The 25,828-nt window shown below is 45.2% G+C and overlaps 1 long non-coding RNA gene across 1 annotated transcript; it reads right to left on the reverse strand.

The window, feature by feature from the left end:
- Positions 1-997: 997 nt before the first annotated feature.
- Positions 998-21,400, reverse strand: LOC137528189 (uncharacterized). The gene is made up of 3 exons (XR_011023313.1): positions 21,339-21,400; positions 17,311-17,385; positions 998-1,120 (listed from the first exon to the last, which is right to left on the reverse strand). It is a non-coding gene; the product is annotated as an uncharacterized lncRNA (long non-coding RNA).
- Positions 21,401-25,828: the final 4,428 nt, after the last annotated feature.

The raw sequence follows: 25,828 nt of genomic DNA on the forward strand, positions 1-25,828 counted from the left end.
TGAAATTGGTTGCATGATCCATCGGGATGCACTTGGCAGCGCCGATTTTTATCTGATTTGATTACAGTAATCAAATCGAATGGTGGATCGCCTGTCAACTTGCCTGATGTATGGCCACCTTTATAGATATTGAATGGTTGCCTGTTTTGCCTCACGGGAAGGGTTTTTAAACCTTCTAACTTCGCTCACCACCGTAGTGGGTAAAATGAATTGCAGCAAAACATGAGGAAAGGTTCAATAATAATATTTATTGAGCTACAATCCTGTTATAATAATCATCTAGGCTTGCAGAATCATAGTTAAATTGTATTTGAGTAATAAGTGAGTACCAATATTCTTACCAAGAATTGTAACACATCTACCAGAGAAGATCAGGGGACCTCAGCGACCTTGGAGGGGAAAATACCTGGCGACTCAAACGGACGGCACGTATGCTTGTCCTCCGAAAGCCCCGGAGTCCAGGCGTTTTCCCAACCCAATTATACTCCCTAAACCATAACACACGCAAGCGCATATTCGGTCGCTGTTGTAGGCGCGTGATCACAGTACAAATCTATGATATCCGCTATTGCCCAATACAACACAGCCGAGTGTGTACATCTCGTGCTCACTGTATGGGAAAACAATGGCTTACTTAGTACGCCTGTGTATCTCATGCACCATTATCCCACGACTACCTGCTCAAACTGGCTATAGCAGGATTCAGGAATGCATCAACATTCTTCACTGAACCCAAATAGCATCCAGGACATCTGGAATTGAACTCCGATAATACCCAGGTACTGAACTCCAGTATCCAGAAGCAAAGACATACGAGAGTGAACACTAAACATACATACATACGACATTCATGTCACTTGTGTATCTCATTGCCTCACCCTGATAAAGAGACCGTTGAGTCTAAAAACATGAAGTGATCTTGTCTGTAAATGGTTTAACAATAAATTATGAAACTTCCAATTCTCCTGGTTGATAATCTGTATGCGGTTACCTCACGTGGAAAGCCTCTACATATCCTATTTCCTTATTCAGCAGGAATCACCATCATGAATACAAGCACCATTAGCACCTGGTCCAAGTTCCTCGTCAGATAAACAGTGTGACATAGTCCAGTGAGGCTCTGCACAAAGATGTAATAAAAACTCATGATGAGACATACTGAGCAAAAACATAAAGATAGTTATCAGGAGTTTGCAAGTCTATAATCATATAGTAAATGGTAATTTTACCAATGTAATGGGATTTTTCTGTTATCTTTTCCAAGACCATGCTGAGGCAAACAAAGCAATAAGAAATGTGCTTGTTATTTTTGCTACAAAAGAACTTTTATGCATGTTTTAAAGGACACCGGAAGTGAGAAGAATATGGAGGCTGCCATATTTATTTCCTTTAAAGAAAACCTGTAACTTTAAAAAGTTCCCCTGGGGGCTACTCACCTCAGTAGGGGGAAGCCTCCGGATCCTATCGAGGCTTCCCCCGTCCTCCTGTGTCCCACGGCGGTCTCTGTCTGCCCCTCCGATTAGCGGGGATGTAAATATTTACCTTCCCGGCTCCAGTGCAGGGCGCAGTATCGGCTCCCAGCCCGGAAATAGGCACAAATAGTCGATCGCTGTCAGTCCGCTCTACTGCGCAGGCGCAAGTCTCATGCACCTGCGTAGTAGAGCGGACCCGACAGAAATCTGCTATTTCCACCTATCTCCGTGCTGAGAGCCGCAACAGCGCCCCCGCTGGAGCCAGGAAAGGTAAATACAGTGTGTTGCAAAAGTATTCGGCCCCCTTGAAGATTTCCACATTTTGTCACATTACTGCCATAAACATTCTCAGTCTCCCACCTGAGCTGTAGATCTCTGCAGCTCGTCCAGAGTCAACATGGGCCTCTTGACTGCATTTCTGATCAGCGCTCTCCTTGTGCCTGTGAGTTTAGGTGAATGGCCTTGTCTTGGTAGGTTTACAGTTGTGCCATACTCCTTCCATTTCTGAATGATCGCTTGAACAGTGCTCCTTGGGATGTTCAAGGCTTTGGAAATCTTTTTGTAGCCTAAGCCTGCTTTAAATTTCTCAATAACTTGATCCCTGACCTGTCTTGTGTGTTCTTTGGACTTCACGGTGTTGTTGCTCCCAATATTCTCTTAGACAACCTCTGAGGCCGTCACAGAGCAGCAGTATTTGTACTGACATTAGATTACACACAGGTGCACTCTATTTAGTCATTAGCACTCATCAGGCAATGTCTATAGGCAACTGACTGCACTCAGATCAAAGGGGGTCGAATATTTATGCACACACCACTTTGCAGTTATTTATTTGTAAAATATGTTTGGAATCATGTATGATTTTCGTTCCACTTCTCACGTGTACACCACTTTGTGTTGGTCTTTCATGTGGAATTCCAATAAAACTGATTCATGTTTGTGGCAGTGATATGACAAAATGTGGAAAACTTCAAGGGGGCCGAATACTTTTGCAACCCACTGTATATGAGGCCTGGTGAGGCTTGTTGAGCCTGGATTGCGGGACGCTTCGAGGGAGCCAGCGCTGGATTGCCTGCAGCTACAAGGGTGGGAGAAGCCTCATTGGGACTTTCCACAAAAAGAAGGAATGACTAGCACTTCAGACTTGCGAATGACCAGCAGCAATTATATTCAAGAGGCTTCCATAGGCTCACATACACTGTGCAACCGCCATAGCATAACTTTACATCGAGAAGAACAAAGTAGAGAAGGCGGGCACCAATGCTCGTGTTGCCATAAAACCAATTTATTGGCAGCAGATGATAAAAACCAGAGGAGGCCCCCGATGGGGAGCGCTCCCCCCTACCTGACAGCTGTTTCACAACAAACGTTATTTCATCAGAGGAGTTTACAGGGGTGCAGAGAGGCCGGTGACTGCGCTGAATAATGGCCGCACTATGTATCCGAGCCGCGCGTCTGACGTCACCGCCCGCTCCTCCCACCGTATGTGAAGGTTCTCCCCTCCTCCAATTGGGCACTTTGTGTACACTGTACGTAGCGCCAGAATGCGCCTATCCTTCCGGGGGGCGGGACAAGGATCAACCAATCATTAGCCGCAAAATACGAGTGATACATGCGGCTTTTTGTATGGACTCCAACGCGTCCCAATTCACTCCACCTGCTGGGTGGCTATGGCAACAACAGGTACACATTGCCCATAGGAGGAAGGGATCTCCCACATAATACAGCCAAATACAAGGAGGCCAGAGTGCAAGTGGACACAGCATCTAACAGTCCAACCACCACTAACATTTAAAAGAAGCATAGAAACTAGTGCAGAAGATGCGGGGAGCATGCATTGTATCATACAGTAACCTACCCTATATTATACCATAGAATCACCTATAAGGGGGTGGGAGAGGAAAAAAAGAAAAGAGGACAAGGCAACTCAGAAAGGCAAGACTTATAATCTACTAACACTACACTGTACAGTAAGTAAGTCCATCCACTAACCAAAAATCAAAAAAATTCAAAAAATGTTTTTTCAAAAAGATATATTTTCCAAAAGAATTCATTTAAAAAAAAAATCCAACATAGATGACAACCAGAGAGAGTCAATAGGGCTCCAAAAAACAACTTACCGGTAACTCATTTTTATAGTTTAGTCCTAAATTCCCTACCGCATTTGTCACAGCAATAATTTTTGCCTCCCTCTGCAGAAGTACTTTAATTCTATTACCACCCCTAGCTAGGGGTTTCACAGTACACAAACCCACAATTTTCATTGCTGTAACATCTCCACCATGACTCTCATTAAAATGTTCTATCACCCTCGGACAGCCGTGTCCTGAACCAATAGACCTCTTATGTTCTTGGAGCCTTTCTCTCATCTCTCTGGTGGTCATCCCTATATAAAATCTGCCACAGGTGCAGTAGAGTGCATACACCACATACTTCGTACTAAAGGTAATAAATTCCTTGATTTCAAAACTTTGTCCACCCAGTATAATGCTTTTACGTTTTTCGGTGAAGGGGCAGGTTGAACAGTGCCCACATGGATAATTTCCACTCGGTACATAACCTGACAACCAAGTAGTCTTGTTTTTACCTTTAAATTCACTACACGTTACTGTGTCACCAATTGTCCTGCACCTTCTAAACGAAATCACTGGGGGATCCCGTACCTTATCTTTTAAGAATGGATCATCTCTCAACATTGTCCAATTTCGATTATTAGCCTCTTTAATCTTTCCTGCCCTTGGAGAAAAGTCAAACGTGAAGAATGATCTCCTGGAGGATCTATTCCCCCTTTCCCCTTGTTGATTTCTCACCCTCTTCCAGTTCCTTGGTTTCCTACATGCTCTTTGTAAAGCATCCTCTACTATTTTCTCTTGGTATCCTCTTTGTAAAAAACGATTTTTCAGTTCATATGCTTGAATCAGGAAATCTTCATCCGTCTTATTGTTCCTACGTAATCTCATAAACTGACTGAAGGGAATGGACTTCTTTGTATGGCCCGGATGGTAACTATTCCAATGAAGGACCGCATTCGTTGCGGTTTCCTTACGATAACCTCTTGTATAATAACCTTGAGGTGACAGTCCCACCACCACGTCCAGAAATGGCACCTCCTCCCCCCCCCCCCCCCCATTCATTAGTAAACTGCATATTCATGTCATTAACCTGAAGATAATTCAAAAACTCGTCAAATCGGTCCCTGGTGGATGACCAAACGACCAAGACGTCGTCTATATACCTGGACCACACCCTAATTGAGGAACGGAATGGATTGGCATCGCTAAGAACATAACACCTCTCCCATTCGGCCAGATAGAGATTAGCAAATGTGGGGGCCATACAGGTCCCCATTGCTGTGCCAAATATCTGCCGGTACCATACATTCTCAAATTGAAAGGCGTTATGCTCCGAGACGAATGGCAAGCCACCGCCTACAAAGTCCACCAACTGCTCACTCCATCCCACCCCCTGCATGAGGCCCCGCACCGTCCGAACCCCCATCACCTGAGGGATACGGCTGTACAAACTCACCACATCAATGCTGGCAACCGACCAGTCATCCTCTTATGGCCACTCATTAATTCTATCCAGCAAATCCATAGTATCCCTCAATAGAGATGGGACTCCAGACAGCAGGGGCTTAAGGGTGTGGTCCAGATATCGGGACAGGGGCTCCGTAAGAGACCGGCCTGATCGGCCTGCCCGGTGGCTCCACCAGGGACTTATGAATCTTAGGGAGGAAGTACCACACTGGAAACATAGGGAAAACTGGGAGCAAACCTTCACCGACAGATTTAGTAATCACTTGTTGCTCTACCCCTAATCTTAAGAAGGATCTAAGCTGTCTCTGGTAGGTCAGGGTTGGACTCGATTTTAATCGAACATAGCAATCAGTATCGTTTAATTGCCGATACGCTTCCTTTTTATAGTAATCAACACTCATGATCACAATATTTCCGCCTTTGTCCTCCCGTGATCTAAGCCAGGACAGTTCCTTAACTTCCGTAGATGTTAGGTTTGGTTTATCTTCTGGATATATTAAAGCCTTCATTTCCCTCAGCACAGTTTGTTGAAAAATGTCAAGAGAGGATCCCGCTGTTACTGGGAAGGGCTTAACAGATTTACATGGTTTAAATGCTTGCTGAGCTTCCTCAATCTGTTTATTCTCTCTTAGTAGATCTTCCAGGACTTGCAAACATTGCAAGTCCTGGGTATTCGATAACTCTGGAAGTATAAAGCCTAGATTTCCTATAATGGGATCTCCCTCATGTTCACATGCTTCACCCTTTGACTGCTTCATGGCAAAAAACTTGTCAATGTTCAGTAGTCTAATGGCCATATATAGGTCCACCTCAAATCTGAAGTACTCGAATTGTTGGACAATTGCAAAGTTTAGATCCTTCTTCAAAGTCTGTAGACATTCATCAGGTATATGCTCTCCACTTATATTAACTATTTGTAATTCTTCCGTATTGGGAAAATAACCCATTATTTCCTTGTTTCTTCCTGTGGCAGCCCCTTCCAGGTTACCTGTCTCTTCTCTCCTCCTCCCCCTTCGCCTGCCCCCTCTCCTTCTACTCCTAAAGGGACATCTTTTCTTTTGGGGTTATCCTTCTTATTGGGTTTCTTTTTATTTAATCCTCCATCATTGCCTGAGTCGGACCCTGAATCAGTTGTCCAACCTTCCCTCGGATGGCGTCTAGGGAATCGCCTTGGGGGGCGCTGGGGGGCTGGAAACCACTCAAAAACCTTGCCATTAAGAAAGTCCTTCTGATCTCTCAAGTATTTAGACAATTTTCTTTCCTTAGTTTCTTTTTTCTCAACTCTCAACTTTTTCATTAATTTTTGACGATATGCTTTTAAATTTCTCCTCCCCCACCACCTCTTTGAGTTGTTGCTGCAACTTTTCCCCTTCTTCCATCACTTTTATATGTTCCTGTGCTGTTCTCTCTTTCACCAGACTGGTAAGATTTTTCCAATGGAGCAGGATAAAATCTTTCCATTTTTCAACAAATGCAGGGTCATCTTTATATTCTAGGGGTTCATAGTATCTTCTAAACCCTCTGGAAACATATCCCTTATCTTCATATTGTTGAAATGTCTTACTGAACCAGAACAATTTCACCTCTTTTTCTACTGTCTTAGCCCACTTAAACTCCAGCCTCCCTGCATGCACTGACTTTATAGGGCCCTCTGAGTTAACACCACCATCTGCAAAAATATCTGCTGCCAATAAATTGGTTTCATGGCAACACGAGCATTGGTGCCCGCCTTCTCTACTTTGTTCTTGTCGATGTGAAGCCTCATTGGGACCCTGAGGCTTCCCCCTCCTGAGGTAAGTACCCCACAGGGGACTTTTTTTTTGTTACAGAGTCTCTTTAAAGAGAATCTGTATTGTTAAAATCGCACAAAAGTAAACATACCAGTGCGTTAGGGGACATCTCCTATTACCCTCTGTCACAATTTCTCCGCTCCTCGCCGCATTAAAAGTGGTTAAAAACAGTTTTAAGAAGTTTGTTTATAAACAAACAAAATGGCCACCAAAACAGGAAGTAGGTTGATGTACAGTATGTCCAGACATAGAAAATACATCCATACACAATCAGGCTGTATACACCCTTCCTTTTGAATCTCAAGAGATCATTTGTGTGTTTCTTTCCCCCTGCAGCTATCTTCCACTGAAGTGTCAGGCTGTTTCTTCCTGCAGAGTGCAGACAGCTCTGCCTGTATGTAATTGCTCAGTATGTGAAAGCCCAGCCAGCTCAGAGGAGGATTTATCCAGCTTATAAGAGAGAAGAGAGAAGCTGCCCTAATCTAAATAATACACAGGCAGTGTGCAGAGAGGGGCCTGGAGGGGGGAGATGCATCACAGAACCACAACACTGAAGAACTTGGCAGCCTTCCAGACACAGGCCGACAAGTCTGACAAGAGAGAGATAAGTTGATTTATTACAGAGGTGGTGATAGTAGAACGTGCTGCAGTAAGCCAGAACACATTAGAATAGCTTTTGGAACTTGTAGGATGATAAAAAACAGGATGCAATTTTTGTTACGGAGTCTCTTTAAGGGCAGGTATCCACTAGGAGCCATGGGCGTTTCCCATTCGGCCGGGGGTCCCGTCATGCTGCGAAGACTCAGCTCGAATCACTAAGCCATTCTACGCATGGCTATAGGGATTCGGGTGCGTGCTGCATGAATCTGCATAATGCTGTCCAGAATTGCAACTCGGACGGGCAGCACATTGAAGGTATAGGCAGCGTTTCCCTGCCCCTCTCGTATGCATGGAAATGCTGGCAATTTTCTCCGAATTCGGACCTAGTGGAAACAGCGCTTAAACAACACCGGTTGCCTGGCAGTCCTGCTGGTCTATTTGGCTGCAGAAGTGTCTGAATCACACCAGAAACAGTCATGCAGCTAATCTTGTCAGATCCGACAATACTGTCAGAAACACCTGATCTGCTGCATGCTTACGCAGGGTCTATGGGTATAAGTATTAGACCCAGTGCACACCAAAAACCTCTAGCAGATCTGCAAAACGCTAGAGGTTTTTGAAGAAGATTTCAGAGCAATTCTAGGCATGTTTAGAGACGTTGCGTTGCGTTTTTTGGAGAGTTTTTGTGTAGCAGATGTCAAATATTGTTACAGTAAAGCTGTTACTGAACAGCTTCTGTAACAAAAACGCCTGGAAAACCGCTCTGATCTAGCGTTTTTCAGAGCGGTTTTCCACTTTCCTATACTTTACCATTGAGGCAGAAACGACTCAGGGCCCATTTCCACTATCGCAAATTCGCATAGCAATACAAGTGAATGGGACCGTTTCCACTTGTCAGAATTCCTTTGCGTTTTTTGTGCAGAAAAAAATTGCATGGCAGAGCCATCAGAATTCGCATACCGCTATGCAAATCGCATACAATGTATTTAATAGGAAATTCGCATGAGGTTTGGGTGTGCGAATTTTAATGCGAATTCGCATAGAAACAATGGAAAAGCACACCAGCACTGCCATGGTTAAATTCGCATACATCGTCATCCATGCGAATTCGCATGAAAATTCGCATAGACACGCATGCGAAATTCGCATCCGCATGCAAATTTTTACCGCAGCGATTCGCACCGCACAAGTGGAAATGCAGCCTCAGTAATCTACAAAATGCTGCAGCCCAGGAGTTTGCGTTTGTGGAAAAAAACGAACCGCTCTGGTGTGCACCATCCCATTCACTTTCATTAGCCAAGCGGTTTTCCCCCTGCAAGCGTTTTAAAAAATGCTCCAGAACCGCTCTGGTGTGCACCAGCCCTTAGTGGTAGAGGATCAGCAGAATGGCTAGGCAACTGGTATTGCTTAAAAGGCAATAAATATGGCCTCCATATTCCTCTTGCTTCAGTTGTCCTTTAAGGGCTCGTTCACACTAGAGGTGTTTTTGGACTTTAAGCGCTGACGATTTTTCAAAAATGCCCTAAATGCGGCTTCACCATGCTTTCCTACGGTGTAGTTCAGATTGGGGCGTTCTGTGCACTGTCAGTTGACATAAGCGCTGCATGGACGATTTGCCCTGAATGGAAGGTATAGGAAAAACGCAAAACGCTCACAAAATCTCTTTGTGCAGCAATTACATTAGCATTTTTTAAGAATAAATACATTGTATTTATATTTGTATGGATCAAAGAGTTCACTTCCTGACTTGCGTCAGGGAGCAAATTAAAAAAACGCTCTGGAAAAGCGCATGGAAGAGCGCTTTTAACAAAGACGCATCGCCCACCCAAGTGCCGGGAAACGAAAAAAATGCTTTAAAAAAACTGCCAACGCGAACGTACACGCTATCGGAACGCAATGGGAACATGGCCTAAAGGTATCCAGTGAGCTTCATTTTTATGCCGGCAAGTTGTTTCCCAACCAGGCTATACATGATGCAACCTAACTGATTGATTATTGATAAAGTGATTGTGTGTAAACAAGTGGTATAAAAGTTTTCTTTTGATTGACAAATCCTGATTGATTTTGTTGATAATTTATTACAACACCTGAATGGGCATGGTGAATGGTTCTATTTCCCTGATCTGTAAAAACAATATTTACAAAAAAAAAAAAAAAAAAATACTAATAAAAGCAAAACAGTATTTGGTCAACATTAACCACTTCCACACCATGTTATTTTATGCTGATCTGTGCAGCGTGGGCTCTCCAGCCCACAGCACAGATCAGCTAGCAGCCAGGGCGATCAGACTTCCCCCCTTTTTTCCCCACTAGGGGGATGTCCTGCTGGGGGGGTCTGATCGCCGCCGGCTGCTTGCGCTTGCGGGGGGGGGCTCTTCAAAGCCCCCCTCCGCAGCGCTTCCTGGCCTCCTTCCCCTTCCCTCCCTCTCCCTCCCCCTGTGAGCGGCGCAGGACGGATTTCCGTCCTGCGCCTGATGGGATAGGCTTTAGCCTATCAGATGCCGGTGATCTTCTGTGAAATCGCTGCGCAAACGCTGACAGAGTGATCGATTTCCGTCCGAAATCAATCGTTCCCATCAATCCGTCCATGAGGAAGATTTTGCTCGATCGCCGGTGGGTCGGGAGTGCGTCGATAGCGGCGTTCAAATGCCCCGAGGCTAGCGGCAATACATTACCTGCTTCGGCTGGCGCGTGTCCCCTGGTCTCCGCTGTCCCTTTTCCGTGCTCGGCTCCTCCAGCTTCACTGAACTTCCTGTCCCGGCAGGAAGTTTAAACAGTAGAGCGCCCTCTACTGTTTAAACTTCCCCGGCAGGAAGTTCAGTGAAGCTGGAGGAGCCGAGCACGGAGAAGACAGCGGAGACCAGAGGACACGCGCCGGCCGGAGCAGGTAATGTATGCGGGGGAAGGGGGGCGGCGGCAGCTTCACAGATTGTGATCGGTTTCATGCTGAAATCGATTCACAATCTGTTTGCAGTAAAGGCACCCATACGATCCCTCTCTGATCAGATAGGGATCTATCTGTTGGTCGGATCTGATGGCAAATAGACCAGTATATGGCAGTGACTTCACTGACTTCTGCAGAATAAAGGTGCCGATTTAACAGGGAAAGTGCTAACCGCAAAGAAAACTTGTTGACCAGAGCAACCAACCAGAATCTTCTACTGCTTCTACAGGGCACCAATAATAAAATTTAAAACCTAATAAAGGGGGGGGGAAGTAGGGGCTGGCCTCCAAAACTCACACTACCTGCAATAGGCAAAATCTTTTTATTAGCTCAATCTACAACATATTTTGAAGGTATGGAGCCCAGTAGAAAATTCAAATAGGCCAAATGCCTCCTGCTTTTAATTCATTATTTTAGCATTCTTGGCACCTTCTGGAGCCAAGTTGTACAGGTGGTCCCCTACTCACAAGCAAAAAACAAGATGAGCACTCTCATAGGGCTGGTGCACACCAGAGCGGTTCTGAAGCATTTTTTAAAACGCTTGCAGGGGGATAACCGCTTGGCTAATGAAAGTGAATGGGATGGTGCACACCAGAGCGGGTCGTTTTTTCCACAAAAGCAAACTCAGGGGCTGCAGCATTTTTTTGATTTCTGAGGCGTTTCCGCCTCAATGTTAAAGTATAGGAAAGTGGAAAACAGCTCTGAAAAATGCTAGATCAGAGCGACGTTTTTGTTACAGAAGCTGTTCAGTAACAGCTTTACTGCAACAATATTTGAAATCTGCTACACAAAAACGCTCCAAAAAATGCTAGGTATGTTTACAAAACCTCTCACAGGCCCCATTCACACTAGAGCGTTTTGCCGGCGATTTTGGCAAAATGCACAAGCGCTAGCGCTTTTTAAAGCGCTAGTGCAATAATAACCTGTGAGCCTGTTCTCACTTGGGCAATTTGCTTTAATCGCCGGCGAATAACGCAAATCGCCCCAAAACATTTGTATCCTGCACCATTTTCAGGCGATTTCCAGGCGATTGCATTTAGTGCTATAGAAGCACTAATTGCGATTGCTGGGAAATTGCCCTAAGTGTGAATGGCGTTACTCACCAAAAAACGCCAGAGCAAAACGCTAGCAAAAGCGCTAGCGTTTTGTAAGTGTGAATGGGGCCTAAACATGCCTAGGAATTGCTCTGAAAATCTGCTTCAAAAACCTCTAGTGTTAGCAGAGTTAATACCCTTAGTTGATGATCAAACCCTGCTAGAAATACACTTATAATGTGTAAAAAAAAACCAGAATGGATCCTTGCAGTCCTCTAACTCCGCCTACAGCTGGGTGACCCAGCTGTACATGGAGTCAGTGGACTGCAAGGACCTGTTCCCTCCGATCTATAATAATAGGGTGACCATATTTTGATTTCCAAAAAAGAGGACAATCACAACAGCATGTGGGCGTGGTCATGGGTGAGGCCAAATATAAAAGACCTTAGCAGTGTGCTGTCCAACTTCGTGGGCATGGAGGGCCGTTTTTTTTTCCAGACCACATAGTGGAGGGCCGGCCGACCACAAAATGCAATCAGATTCGCAGAAGGTTTCCCCACAAAATGCAATGAGATTGGCAACAGATTTCCCCACAAGTGCAATGAGATTGGCAACAGATTTCCCCACAAATGCAATGAGATTGGCAGCAGATTTCCCCACAAATGCAATGAGATTGGCAACATATTCCCCCACAAATGCAATGAGATTGGCAGCACATTTCCCCACAAATGCAATGAGATTGGCAGCACATTTCCCCACAAATGCAATGAGATTGGCAACACATTTCCCCACAAATGCAATGAGATTGGTAGCACATTTCCCCACAAATGCAATCTTATTGGCAGCACATTTCCCCACAAATGCTATGAGATTGGCAGCAGATTTCCCCACAAATGCTATGAGATTGGCAGCACATTTCCCCACAAATGCAATGAGATTGGCAGCAGATTTCCCCACAAATGCTATGAGATTGGCAGCAGATTTCCCCACAAATGCAATGAGATTGGCAGCACATTTCCCCACAAATGCAATGAGATTGGCAGCAGATTTCCCCACAAATGCAATGAGATTGGCAGCAGATTTCCCCACAAATGCTATGAGTAGTGGCGGACAAAGCCAATGATGGGCCCCTGTGCAGAATAAATGAAGCCCCATGTGAGTGGGCATGGCCATAACAGATCATGGTTGGATCTAAACAACACTAATAAGATAAAAGTACATGAACCTAGGTCACATTCTGTAGGCACTGTATTAATGTAGCCAGGGGCGTAACTAGAAATCACTGGGCCCCCCTGCGAATATTTGGATAGGGCCCCCCCCCATAGGTGCCAAATAAACGTAATGGGGCAGCGTTTCACTGTAAATTAATTGTAAAGTGGGCAGCACCAGTCACCAGAAAATAGTAACGTGAGCAGCAGTCACCAGAAAATTGTAACGTGGGCAGCATTCACCAGACAATCGTAATGTGAGCAGCGTTCACCAGAATATCGTAATGTGGGACAGAAAATCGTAATGTGGGCAGAGTTCACCAGAAAATTGTAACATGGACAGCATTCACCAGACAATCGTAACTTGGGCAGTGTTCACCAGAAAATTGTAATGTGGGCCAGAAAATCGTAATGTGGGCAGCGTTCACCAGAAAATCGTAACGTGGACAGCATTCACCAGACAATCGTAACGTGGGCAGTGTTCACCAGAAAAACGTAATGTAAGCCAGAAAATCGCAATGTGGGCAGCAGTCACCAGAAAATCGCCATGTGGGCAGCAGTCACCAGAAAATTGCAATGTGGGCATCAGTCACCAGAAAATCCTAATGTGGGCAGCAGTCACCAGAATATCGTAATGTGGGCAGCAGTCACCAGAAAATCCTAATGTGGGCAGCAGTCAGTCACCAGAATGTCGTAATGTGGGCAGCAGACACCAGAAAATCCTAATGTGGGCAGCAGTCACCAGAAAATCCTTATGTGGGCAGCAGTCACCAGAAAATCGCAATGTGGGCAGCAGTCACCAGAAAATCGCAATGTGGGCAGCAGTCACCAGAAAATCCTAATGTGGGCAGCATACACCAGAAAATCGTAATGTGGGCAGCAGACACCAGAAAATCGCAATGTGGGCAGCAGACACCTGAAAATCGCAATGTGGGCAGCAGACACCTGAAAATCGTAATGTGGGCAGCAGACACCTGAAAATCGTAATGTGGGCAGCAGACACCTGAAAATCGTAATGTGGGCAGCAGACACCTGAAAATCGTAATGTGGGCAGCAGACACCTGAAAATCGTAATGTGGGCAGCAGTGACCAGAAAATCGCAATGTGGGCAGCAGACACCTGAAAATCGTAATGTGGGCAGCAGACACCAGAAAATCATAATGTGGGCAGCAGACACCAGAAAATCATAATGTGGGCAGCAGACACCAGAAAATCATAATGTGGGCAGCAGACACCAGAAAATCGCAATGTGGGCAGCAGTGACCAGAAAATCGCAATGTGGGCAGCAGTGACCAGAAAATCGTAATGTGGGCAGCAGACACCTGAAAATCGTAATGTGGGCAGCAGACACCTGAAAATCGTAATGTGGGCAGCAGTCACCAGAAAATCATAATGTGGGCAGCAGACACCTGAAAATCACAGTGTGGGCAGCAGTGACCAGAAAATCACAATGTGGGCAGCAGACACTAGAAAAAAAAATGCACCTGTGGAAAAAAAAAAACAATTCACTTACCTGACAGAAGTCTTCTCCTCTCCCGGCATCTGGCTCGCAGCTCCCCGAGTCCTCTTGCAGCACATCTCCCGCGCTGACAGGCAGAGTGCAGGGCTACGGCAAGATGGCTGCCGAAGCCCTGTACTAGAGACACAAATAGTCTTGCCGTAGCCCTGCTCTGCCTGCCGGAGACTATGCAGGCTGCTGGAGCGGAGCTGCGGGGAATGAACTGGCGCAGCGTCTATTAGACGCTGCGGCCAGTTGAGCACCTTGCTGGGGGGTCCAGAGCAGCGCTCCCCCCACGCACAGTGAGCGGGCCCCAGAGCAGCCCCGGGCGGCAGGGCCCCCCTGCGGCTGAGAGAGTCGCATCCCCGGTAGGTACGCCGGTGGTGACAGCCTTTCCTCCTCCGGGCCCCTGACTTGCTAGGGGCCCCCCTGCAAATGCAGGGGCTGCAGGGTCTATTCCTACGCCCCTGAATGTAGCACACATTATAAACTTGTATATGACTGGGATACAAGTTATTATCACGGTTTGTCTTGAATTTCAGAGTGAAATAGCCTAGAGGATAATAAGGCCCTAACTGGTTCAATTGCATGGGCCCTAGAGGACATGGGGCCCTTGAGCGGCTGCACGGGCCTATGTCGGCCTCTGGCTATGTAATTGGCAGCACATTTCCCCACAAATGCTATGAGATTGGCAGCACATTTCCCCACAAATGCTATGAGATTGGCAGCAAATTTCCCCACAAATGCTATGAGATTGGCAGCACATTTCCCCACAAATGCTATGACATTGGCAGCAGATTTCCCACAAAATGCAATGAGATTGGCAACAGATTTCCCCACAAATGCTATGAGATTGGCAGCACATTTCCCCACAAATGCTATAAGATTGGCAGCACATTTCCCCACAAATGCTATGAGATTGGCAGCAAATTTCCCCACAAATGCTATGAGATTGGCAGCACATTTCCCCACAAATGCTATGAGATTGGCAGCACATTTCCCCACAAATGCTATGAGATTGGCAGCACATTTCCCCACAAATGCTATGAGATTGGCAGCACATTTCCCCACAAATGCAATCTTATTGGCAGCAGATTTCCCCACAAATGCAATCTTATTGGCAGCAGATTTCCCCACAGGTGCAAGGAGATTGCCAGCATACACACCTCAGATCGGCAGGAGATAGGAGCCGAGTCAGCCAACACGTCCACACCAGCTGCGCGCCGGTGAATTTAAATGCAGGAAGGGACATCATCGGTCACGCCCAGCATTTAAAGTCCACCCTGCGGCTGCTATGCGCCGGTCTGGTTGGTTCCCATCATGAAGAGCCGTTTTGGGACCCGAACGAGCCGGCTCTTAGGGAGTCTCAGTCTAGTAGACTGAGACTCAGTCTAGTGATAGGAATTCCGGCTCTTTAGAAAGCATCGTCTCTTCTGGCTCGCTTGGCCGCTCGGCTCCCTTTAAAGAGCCGGCTCGTGTTCGGCTCCCAAACGGCTCTTCACTACCGACTACCCGGACATTTCAAAAACCCGCCAGGACGCCCCGGACAGGTTGGAAAAAGTGGACCTGTCCGGGCAAAAGAGGACACCTGGTCACCCTAATAATACTAATTCATAGTTGGAAGTGTTCTGAAGTGTGGTCTGACTGCTTGGTGAAAGGGGGTGCCCTGGATCATCCCAGATCCTAGAGACGTGCCCCTGCTAATCAGGATATTTGTTTCATTGCTAACAGATGTGTTAAGTGTGGTTTCCCTTCTTAAAACAGAAGGTATTTACAATAATTCAGCTTGAAGAGAACCCGAGGTGGTTTCTAAGTGACTTATGGGGGCATAACAGAGAGCAGGGGGGGGCCTGGGGGGACACTACATAGCAACAGAGGCTGGGCTGTATAGGTAGACCCAGCATCTGTGTGCGGATATCATTCTTAGAAACCACCTCGGGTTCTCTTTAAAGTGAACATCTGTGGTAACCCACAATGCACCACTACTGAATATGCAAATGAACTCTTTATGCCCCAGAAGCCAAGCTTGCATCCAGAACCGCTGGTGTCTGTATGGGATAGTGCTTGGACCAATACAACACGGTAACCAAGCAGCTCGGGGTGACCAAAACCACAAGGAAAGTATAGGGGACTTAGACCGAAAAGCCCTCCTACTAAAAAGCAATTCTTGGTATGGTTTGCCTTCTTAAAACAGAAGGAATTTACAATAATTCAGCTTAAAAGGTCCAAGCCCTATCCCCATAGAGCCCATCAATCCCTGTCATGCACTGAAGAAGATGAAAAGTCAGAAACTGGCTGTCTGCACGTTGGGTTGATGTGGCTGTATAAAATTTAAAGTTATAGGCTCGTTAGACACCAGCGCTTCTGGATGTAAGCTTGGTTTCTGGGGCATAAAGAGATTATTTGCATATTCAGTAGCAGTGCATTGTGGGTAACCACAGTTGTTCACTTTAAGCTGAATTATTGTAAATTCCTTCTGTTTTAAGAAGGCAAATTTCACCAAGTATTGCTTATTAGTAGGAGGGCTTTTCGGTCTCTTTAAGTCTCCTATACTTTCCTTGTGGTTTTGGTCACCCCAAGCTGCTTGGTTACTGTATTGATGACAGGTGGAACTCAATTGATTGCTCCCCTTTTGCTTCAGTGAGTTTTGTGCACTTGCTTTGATAAATTAGCTCTATTGTCACTCAGTGTTGTAGAATCTGTGCTAAAGTGCAGTATAACCTGCTCCTATGACTGATGGATTGCAGCGAGGGAGGCAAGACATACAGAAACCTGGGGCACCATTCTGCGATCAGGCTAAAGTCCACTATCCATTAACTACCTGTGTCCGGCTCTCTGAAAATATATTTGAATGTTTAAATATTTCTCAATTTGGGTTCGGCCATGTCTGCAGAGCTACACGTCACCCTCATGTTCACAGAGTGACTGGTATGTCATCATGTGATGTATGGGGGCAGAGATGGCGCAGCTGATAAAATCTCACTTCTCTGTGACCACAGAGTAATTATATCTACTTAGTCAGGTGTGTTGTGTAGGGCAGGGCTGGAAATAAGTTACTATTAAACTGTCTTATCAGCAAGGAGAGGCCGGAAAATCCCATGCAGTAAATGTCGATCAGGCAGTAACTAATGCATGACATATACATGCGCCAGGTGATAATAGGACTGTACCATATGGTGCCATCTCCAGTATAAAAGGGACAACAAGTTGCAAGCGGTCACCTACCAGTGTAGCTCTGTAAAATGATGAGGCAGGCAGCAGACGCTAGCTGAACAGCAATCAATGATCATCAAAGCAAACCTGAAGCAGAAATAAAAAACGTATTAGTTAATAATTTGTATGTGTAGTGCAGCTAAGAAATAGAACATTAGTAGCAGAGAAAAAATGAAAAAAAAAAGTCATCTTGTTTTTCAGTACCGGAGTTTAAACAACAACAAAAAAAAACTTCAGTTATCTATGCAAAAGAGCTTATCTGAGCTCTCCGACCCACTGGGTCAAATACAGTCCTGTTTTCTGAAGAACTTAAACAGCAAATAAACAGTGAGAGACAGCTTCAGATAAGGTTTTACTGCAGGAAAGTGTCATTTTTTCTGCTTTGTTTTATAGCTTAAAGGGATACTGTAGGGGGGTCGGGGAAAAATGAGCTGAACTTACCCGGGGCTTCTAATGGTCCCCCGCAGACATCCTATGTTGGCGCAGCCACTCACCGATGCTCCGGCCCCGCCTCCAGTTCACTTCTGGAATTTCTGACTTTAAAGTCAGAAAACCACTGCACCTGCACGCCCGCGTCCTCGCTCCCGCTGATGTCACCAGGAGTGTACTGCGCAGACACAGACCATACTGGGCCTGCGCTGTGCGCTCTTGATGACATCAGCGGGATCGAGGACACGGCAATGCAGGCGCAGTGGTTTTCAGACTTTAAAGTCTGAAATTCCAGAAGTGAACCGGAGGCGGGGCCGGAGCATCGGTGAGTGGCTGCGCCAACACAGGATGTCTGCGGGGGACCGTTAGAAGCCCCGAGTAAGTTCAACTCATTTTCCCCTGACCCCCCTACAGTATCCCTTTAAAAGAGAGTGTGCTTGTAAAACTGCAACTGTGACAGAATGATGCAATGTTATTTAAAGCGGATCAGAGATGATCAGAGATGGAAAACTAACTATAACAAGTAACTTGTCTATATATCTTATCTAAAGTTTAGATGGTTTACACAGCATATCTAGCTGCAAACAGCTTCAAAAGTTTATGATTATTTATTCCTGTGATACAATCTGGGCAGCCATGTTCTGTTTGTCACATTGCCACAGACTGAGGGCTGGAGATGCTATCAGCTTGCCAGTGTTTAGATTCAGTCCCCTCTCCTCCTCCCTCCTCTGAAATCAATGGCTAGTAACCTCCTCCTCCTGCCCAGACTAAGCTCCCATAAGCCCTTGCTACAGTGCCAAGGCACTGTGAAAAGCTGTGGGCGAGGCTTGTTTAGTTTATTAAAACAAAACAGAAAAAGTATTTGGCTTGATGAATGCCCTATAAACTATGTAAAAGGAACACAATTATGCAATGAGTAAAAGTTTACCTCAGATCCACTTTAAAAAAAAGCCATATAACTGAAAATAAAAATATGTGACTCTTCTTTGCTACTAATCAGGGGCGTAACTAGAAATTACTGGGCCTCCCTGCAAAACTTTGGATAGGGCCCCCTCCTCTACCCCTCGCTTTTGGCACAGATAAAGCAGTAAACTGAGAACCAATGTTCTTCAATTGCCTACAGACAGCAGTGAAGCATTGCATACATTTTCTCTATCAATTACATTAGATTCTGTGATAAAATGTGCATTTTTCACACATACAGATACACATGGTGTGCAGAAAAGGCATACAGAAAACTGACAGAGGAGTGTTCTCCCAGACTAATCCCAGCTTCTTTTTTCACTCACTCTGTCCTCCTCAGATGGAGCAGAATGGGCTCTGCAGACTCCAGCATCGACCCTGCTTCACACTGAATAGGTACTATCTACAAATCTTTGTCTGCAAAACGTTGTTTGATTCCTTATCAATGGCTGAGCAGATGCGGTCGTTAGAACAATTGTGCAGAGATCAGAATGCTTTTTCTTTACATGCCCTTAGTTGTCAGTCTTTCAGTACAGGGAGGAAAATAACCTATTCCTCCCATGGGCCCCCCTGCAGCTTCTGGGGCCCCCTGTGGCAACATCCCTTGCAGGGTCTACTGTTACGCCCCTGCTATTAATGTTCTATTCCTTATCCATACTACACTCACAATTCATTATTTCATAAGATTTTTATTCGCTTCAGGTATGGTTCAATGAACTGCAATAGAATGGAAAACACTGCTTCTGCCTTACACAGGGTGTGTCTCTGTACTGAATAAAGGAAAAGGCCACAGCGTATGGGAACAGAGACAATAGCTACTGGTAGTTACCCAGAATCCCAATCTCAGTCCTACATCCAAGAGTTCTTGCTTGCATGGTTTCATGGGATTACTGCACTGGACTTACCAGTCACAAAGCTCATCAGCTCCAGCTGCGTAACAACAGGGTAACGGCACCTGCAACTAGGGTGGCCATCTGTCCGGATTTCCGCCGGACGGAGGACCACAGGTCCAAAAACCGAACTGTCCGGCGGAAATCCGGACGGATGGCCAAGAGAGGACAGCCAAAATTCCTCCTTTTCGTCCCTCTCCTCCTCCTCCATCTCCCTAACGCTGGTGGTGCACAGGCGCAGTGGCGCTGCCTGTGATGATGTCACACATGACACACACACACGTAGCCGACAACAGAGGCAGCCCGTCCGTGATAGGCGGGGGGGGAGGAGCCGACCCGACATCGTGCGAGCGCGACCCAGCCAGAGCCGCACCCATAACTACGCAGCGCACAGCAGCCAGCCGCCATTAGCCACTGCCAGAGACAGTCTCTCCGTCCGCACCCAGCCAGCCACTAGCTGCCCACTGTCTGCCAGTCAGTCGCTCCGCTCCTCTGCACTAGTGCCTGGCCTGCCAGTGCCACCAGCAACACTAGGCCTACATGCTAGTAAGTAAGCCAGCAGCAGTACTAGCAGACAGTAGTGAGTGAGTCACGCGGAGTGAAAGAGGCCTGCTGACCGCCGTTCTGTGCTGTGCTGCCTATGAGATTGCAGTTTGTGGGGAAATGTGCTGCCTATGAGATTGCAGTTTGTGGGGAAATGTGCTGCCTATGAGATTGCAGTTTGTAGGGAAATGTGCTGCCTATGAGATTGCAGTTTGTAGGGAAATGTGCTGCCTATGAGATTGCAGTTTGTAGGGAAATGTGCTGCCTATGAGATTACAGTTTGTGGGGAAATGTGCTGCCTATGAGATTGCAGTTTGTGGGGAAATGTGCTGCCTATGAGATTGCAGTTTGTAGGGAAATGTGCTGCCTATGAGATTGCAGTTTGTAGGGAAATGTGCTGCCTATGAGATTGCAGTTTGTAGGGAAATGTGCTGCCTATGAGATTACAGTTTGTGGGGAAATGTGCTGCCTATGAGATTGCAGTTTGTGGGGAAATGTGCTGTCTATGAGATTGCAGTTTGTGTGGAAATGTGCTGCCTATGAGGTTGCATTTTGTGGGGAAATCTGCTGCCTATGAGATTGCATTTTGTGGGGAAATCTGCTGCCTATGAGATTGCATTTTGTGGTCGGCCGCCGGTGCTCCAACACTTTATCCTACACGTCGAACTAACCTACATCCCATAGACTTTTACTATCCCTTCCCCTACCCCAACCATAACCCTCCTGGTATACATTTGATAGTGGATGAAGGCAAACTCGACGTGTAGGTTATCACGTCGGAACACCGGCCCTCCACCATGTGGACTATTGTGCCTCGGTAAGATGTCCTCCTTTTTAGGGTTCTGCAAGTGGCCACCCTACCTGCAACTGCTGGGGGCCCAGAGGTGTGGAGGGCCCTGATTACTAACGTTCCCTCCCTCTGACACTCCAGATCACGTGCTTGTGGCTACACGTTATGGGTGTGATGATCCTGATGGCCACACTTATGACGCTTATAAGATGGGCCCCCTGGCTGTGAGGGTCACCAAGGGGAGGCAAAGGAAGGTTTGAGAACATTAAAGGCATCATCAAAGTTTTGCAGGGGGCCCCATGATTTGTAGTTACGCCCATGCTGCCAGCTTCCCATTGTATAATGGTATCTGAAGAAAAAGGAGAGTTCCCCCAACACACTGAGGAGATTTCTGAACTGGTGGTGCCTGAACATAGCACACTTACAGCAATTTCTCTGACCTGCAACTGTCCTGCCTGCTGTAAACTAAACACTCATAAAACAATGAAGATTGATTTTATTAATTTCAGTATCCTCATCTGGCTGCCAGCTCCTCATTGGCCAGTTAGTCACATGATTTTGGAAAGGTCATGTGATCCGGACAGTCATTGAGAGAGTGGGAAAACACCCAACTGCTTCAGTAAAACAAAAAGGTGGAATTGGTGGCCAGGTGTTGACTGCAGATCAGATATGTGTGGTAGGGGGTCACAGACCTCCACAGCCCCCTTGTTTGCAGTGCAGGTTACATTTTTTTTTCTACACAATACAGAATCTTTCTTGGCTCCTCAAAATGTAGCACCCCTATAAGAAAGCATTAGTTTAGTTTTCATGTGATTGCAGCAAAATACAAAGTATGACCCCCTGCCTAATGGTGTTTGGAGTGTATTCACTAAACTGCGGTAATGAGAATAATATGTATAAAATCTTACTGCATGATGAGTAGAGCAAAATGCAATACATTTCACGCAATACAATACACTCTACTCCTCATATGTAAGACTTGATACATGTCATTCTCATGAATGCAGTTTAGTTAAAGAGGAACTCCAGTGAAAATAACGTAATGAACAAAAGTGCTTAATTTTTACAATAATTATGCATCAATGATTTAGTCAGTGTTTGCCCCTTGTAAAATCTTTCCTCTCACTGATTTACATTGACATTTATCATATGGTGACATTTTTACTGCTGGCAGGTGATGCCAGTGGAAGTAGCTGCTGCTTGCCTTTTTAGCGGTTGGAAACAGCTGTTACTTCCCACAATGCAACATGACTCCCACAGTGTGATGTCAGCACCATGGTCCTGACATCACACTGTGGGAGGGGTTTCAACACAATATCAGCCATGCAGAGCCCCCGATGATCCATTTGAGAAAAGGAAAAGATTTCTCATAGGGAAGGGGGTATCAGCTGCTGATTGGGATGAAGTTCAATCCTTGGTCACGGTTTCTCTTTAATATGGGGCTTCAGTATGAGTTTTACATGGGGCCCCAAACACTCTATTGATATGGAGCCGCAAAGAGCAGCTGCAGTGTCAAAGAGGTGTAATCAGAGTAAGAAAATGGTCTGTAAAGGATTACGACTATTCATTGAACATATAGGTTTTCATTATCAGCATAGCACCAATAGAAAGCTAATAAGATGGATGAAGGAGGGCCCCTAGTAGACCCCTCTGGTCCAAGGACCCCAAGTGCAGCCCCTCTGCATTCCTTATTGCTATGCCACTGAATACACCCCTTTGTCACTTATTACTTGTTATTTTGGCAAGGAGACAGAATGTGGCATATACAACATGCCTTATCACATCTTTATGAATAGGGTGACTGGCTTGTTTCAGTTTACATTTCAATGCAGCTTTAGAACAGTGGTTCGTGTCAAGCCATCCAGCATTAGCTGCAAACCCCAAGGGCAGGTAGTTCTAGATTGCTTTCGGAGGCTCTTCCCACAGCAGGGTTGTGATTTTTTTATTTATTTTTTTAAATCGCAAATGCTCTGCATGCAACATTTTTTTGGGTGATTCAGCATGAATGTGCAAAAACGCTCATTCATTCATTCATTTAAAAATTGCTAACAATCGAAGTCCAAAATCGTTTAGCTAGTGCTAGCGATTTCGGTGTGAACCAGGCCTTAAGGACCCATTCACACTGGGCATCACAAAACGCTAGCAAAATCGCTGGCGTTTTGTGACAAGGATTCTTTTGGGGTTTTTTTGCATATTTTTCACTGGAAAAATTTCACTTTTTTTTGAGCAATCGCAATTCACTTTTTTTAATATTTCAATCGCGATCACTCTGAAAATCGCTAAAAAGCACTGCATGCATCATGTGTTCCGCAAGCTGCAAATCACCAGAGATCGCAGCAGCGAGATCATTGCTATATACTTTTATTTACCCTAGCGCTATTCAAAGCGCTAGCAATTGCCGGCAATTCTGAAATCTGCGGAAAGCACCCACAAACTGCCCCAGTGTGAATGGGCCTTAAAGGGCCACGATCACAAAAAATTTTAAATGTAAAATACATGTAAACACATACAAATAAGTACATTTCTTCCAGAGAAAAAAATATGTTACTGTCACTTACAGCAGGTAGTAGAAATCTGACAGAACCGACAGGTTTTGGACTAGCCAATCTCCTCATGGGGAGTTTTCATTATTTTCAAAAGCACTAAATGAATGGCAGTTGATCTGTCCAACTGCCAAAAAAGTGTGCAGTGAGTAGGGAAGCTGGCCAGCATCTTTGCATAAATACTTTTCAAGGAGTGTCTTTATAAATAAGGATCATGCTGAGAATCCCCCATGAACATTTCTGCTACCTACTGTAAGAGACAGCAAGATAGGAGAAAAGTAATTTATAGCTCATTTTACTCTGGAAGAAATGTACTTCTTATGTGCATGTGTTTGCATACATTTAAAATTTTACGATTTTTGCGATAGTGGTCCGAATGGTCAAACAAAAAGCTTGGGTCCAAGAAATAGTCACCTATTTATACAAGTTCGGCCTTTCTGGACGAGCTTTCTCGTCCAGAAAGGCACTGCTGCTTTCCCTGCGTGGTGCGCGCGATCGGGCGCGCGCCCGCGCGCACACCTGCCGCTAGCCCCCCGATCAGTAAATGGGAATATATCCCATTCACCGATCTAACTTCCCCGCAGAAATACCGACGCTTTCTATCCAGAGAGCGTGGTATTTCTGCCCCCAGGAAACATCTACCCTGCATTTAAGTTCCTGGATGCGAGATCGTTCGCATCCTGGACTTTTTTCACTGTGGCCATCTTGTGGCCAAATAGTAAACTGCACCAACAAACATTTTAAATTAAACAATTATAATATTTTACATTTAAAATAGGCAGTTTCCCTCCCACACCAAAAATTACCCACATATATTTTTTATTAAAAAAAATAAATAAAAAAAATACAATAAAAAACAAAACAAAAACAACATAAATAGTTACCCAAGGATCTAAATTTTTTAAATATGCATGTCAAGAGAGTATGTTATTATATTATTTAAAATTATAAGCTTATAAATAGTGATGGACGCAAATTGAAAAAATGCACCTTTATTTCTAAATGAAATATCGGCACCATAAATTGTGATAGGGACATCGTTTAAACGGTGTAATAACCGGGACAGATGGGCAAATAAAATACATGGGTTTTAATTACGGTAGCGTATATTAATTTCAAACTATAATGGCCAAAAACTGAGAAATAATGAATTTTTTTCATTTCTTTCTTAAACTTCCTGTTAAAATGGATTTAGAAAAAAGTAATTCTTAGCACAATGTACTACCCAAAGAAAGCCTAATTAGTGGCGGAAAAAACAAGATATAGATCAATTCATTGTGATAAGTAGCAATAAAGTTATAGGCGAATGAATGGGAGGTGAACATTGCTCGGATGCATGAGATTTTCGGCACTGCGGCGCTGAACCGGTTATAGTCACCTAGCTTATACAGCATTTTATCTCCTTGTAGGATACTCCATAGTTTTTTCCCTTGTGTGTGTATATAATCTAGCCCAGTGGTCAGGAACCTTTTTGGCTGAGAGAGCCATACGTGCCACATATTTTAAAATGTAATTCCATGAGAGCCATACAATGTTTTTCAAACTGGGACAGTAGGGCTCACCTTCCTGTTGCCATGGTGAAGTGTATACAGTTGATCCGCCAGACAACGGAAGTGTCAGACATGTCTTCAGCTTCTCTTGGTTTTCAGCAACATCAGCAATTTCCCCGAGACCCAGACAGGAGAAATACTGACTAACAGCTTGTACAATTAGCTAGCTGACTTGGGGGTTGATTCACTTTGTAGGGCGAGATCCCCGCACTTTGGCCCAATAGGCTGCCTGTCAATTGACAGTCCGCCTATTGGGCCAATCAAAGTGCCGGGATCTCATCCTACAAAGTCACTGGACCTGACAGGGTCCAGAGTGGGACAATTGGAGCAGCTGTTAGTTTTGCTGGGAGCGTGAGTAAGTTAGTAGTGCTTGCTACAGCAAAAAATGTTATTTGTGCTGCCACACTAAGCAGTGCTGCTTGAGCAGTGTAGCTTAGTGAATAAGCCCCTACTGATTTGTATGTGAGCCAGATATAGCCATCAAAAGAACCACATCTGCCTCCCAAGCCATAGGTTCCCTACCCCTGCTCTAGCCTCTCAATGTCATGATAGTGAATGACCACATCATGACTCCATAATGACCACAATAAATTCATATATTTAAATTTATATACGTGGGAGATCTGGTAGCAGGTTGATATATCAGCGCTAAGGAACAAAAGGCAATCAACCCAGCACATTTATAGCCAACCACTAGGCCGATGAAACTAAAGTAGCAAGGGTTTGTGTACACTAGTTCTGACTTCGCATTTTGTCTCAAGTAACAAGCCACCTAATGAGTTCAATGCAATCAGGAACGTACTGCGAATGCAGCAAGATAGA

The sequence above is a fragment of the Hyperolius riggenbachi genome, chromosome 8 (assembly GCF_040937935.1).
Source record: "Hyperolius riggenbachi isolate aHypRig1 chromosome 8, aHypRig1.pri, whole genome shotgun sequence".
Lineage (NCBI taxonomy): Eukaryota > Metazoa > Chordata > Amphibia > Anura > Hyperoliidae > Hyperolius > Hyperolius riggenbachi.